Below are 1,925 nucleotides of genomic sequence, written 5' to 3'. Positions count from 1 at the left end.
GCCTTACTTAAATCAGGAAGACTTAAGATCTCCCAAAAAGAAAGCTTAAAATTTTGGAATGAAGTATATCAATTTGCGCCCTGGATCCTGTCAGCAGACATTTCTGATCCAGAGGTCTGGACTAACATTACATATCTGGCTCATAAAAAAGAAATCCAGGAAAAGCATAATTTCCCTCTTTCCTTTTTCTCCATAATAGCAGCCATCCAACAATGCTTAGGACAAGCGTCAGAAAATAATAAAGGGGAAGGTTCAAACAATAAAAAAGACCCTAAAAATTGCCCAGTAGCAGATTCAACAGAAGTCAGACAAAACCTACTCATCAGCAAAATTAATCTTTACCCCCCTCTTGCTGATTTAACAAGCCCAGATATTAATGCCCAGACTTCAAAAGCTCCCAAAGATCCTCAGATAAATCCCCCTCCCCCTTCACCTCAGCTGCCACCGCCTGTGGCGCCATTCCAGCCACGCCCTACAGCCACAGAGCAACTGTGTAATCTTAGGAATAGTGGAAGTTGCCAGCCTCAATGGCCTCAGGACCCCCAAATCCCACCGGTAGAGGCTTTTCCTGTTAACTTACAAATAACAAGGCAACGCTCACTAGCCTGGTACCCGCTCCCAACAACAAAACTTAAAGAATTACGTCAGGCTGTCCGTGAAGATGGAATTAATGCTCCATGGACAAAATCTATACTACAAACATTTAATACTATTCTGCTTACCCCCCAGGACTGGAGGGATATCTGTAGATCTACCCTCCCCAAGACATTATTTGTACAATGGGAGGCCTTATTTAGAGATGAGTGCCTAATGCAGGCTAAAAGAAATGACACTCATAATCAAAAGCTAAGACCTCAACAAATGGAATTAATGCTCCATGGACAAAATCTATACTACAAACATTTAATACTATTCTGCTTACCCCCCAGGACTGGAGGGATATCTGTAGATCTACCCTCCCCAAGACATTATTTGTACAATGGGAGGCCTTATTTAGAGATGAGTGCCTAATGCAGGCTAAAAGAAATGACACTCATAATCAAAAGCTAAGACCTCAACAAAGACAAGATCCACCACCTGGATTCATAGATTGGAATTATGACCAGCTTTTTGGTCAAGGCAACTTCTCCACAGGAATCCAGCAAGCTGCAATTCCTACTGGCTGTATAGAGCAAATCCGATTATGTGCCCTGCAGGCTTGGGATCACCTAACCCCCTTGTCCACCAGGCCTGGAGAAACTTCTTCATTAACTTTTTTTAAACAAAAGCCAACTGAGGCTCTCCCAGACTTTATACTAAGAGTACAGGCCAGTTTAGATAGAAAAATAATAGATCCTGCAGCCAAAGCAATGCTTTTAAACAGCCTTGTCTGGGAAGGGATGACCCCTGAGCACAGACAAGCATGCCAGGGACTAAAAAATGAACATTATGACAAATGGATTGTGGCCACCCATGACATTGGGACTGCCATGTACCAGGCCTCCTCCCTTGCCCAAGCCTTTGTAGTTGCAACCCAACCCAACTCAAGATGCTTTAAATGTGGAAAAACTGGATACTGGAAAGAAAATTGCCCCCAAAATGACTCAGCTGCCACTCGACCCCCTAAAACACTCTGTCCTCTCTGTAAAAAGGGCTTTCACTAAAAATAGGATTGTAAATCCAAAAATAACAGAGATGGCAAGCCTCTGCCACCTTTAAATGCCTTCTGGGGAAGCCCTCAGCCCCACTAACAAGAGGGAAGCCACAAACATTATGGGTAACCAGTATTACAGAAAATGCCCATCCAAAATTAACCATAAAAATAGACAATAAACCTTTCAAATGCCTCCTTGATACTGGGGCTGATAAAACCATCTTTAAGCGATCTGAGGTTCCCCCACACTGGGAATTAATACCAGGACCCCAACTAATGGGACTAGGGGGGC

The sequence above is a fragment of the Nannospalax galili genome, unplaced genomic scaffold, assembly GCF_000622305.1.
Source record: "Nannospalax galili isolate Female #2095 unplaced genomic scaffold, S.galili_v1.0 scaffold603, whole genome shotgun sequence".
NCBI classification, from domain to species: domain Eukaryota; kingdom Metazoa; phylum Chordata; class Mammalia; order Rodentia; family Spalacidae; genus Nannospalax; species Nannospalax galili.
This window is presented reverse-complemented; position numbering follows the sequence as displayed.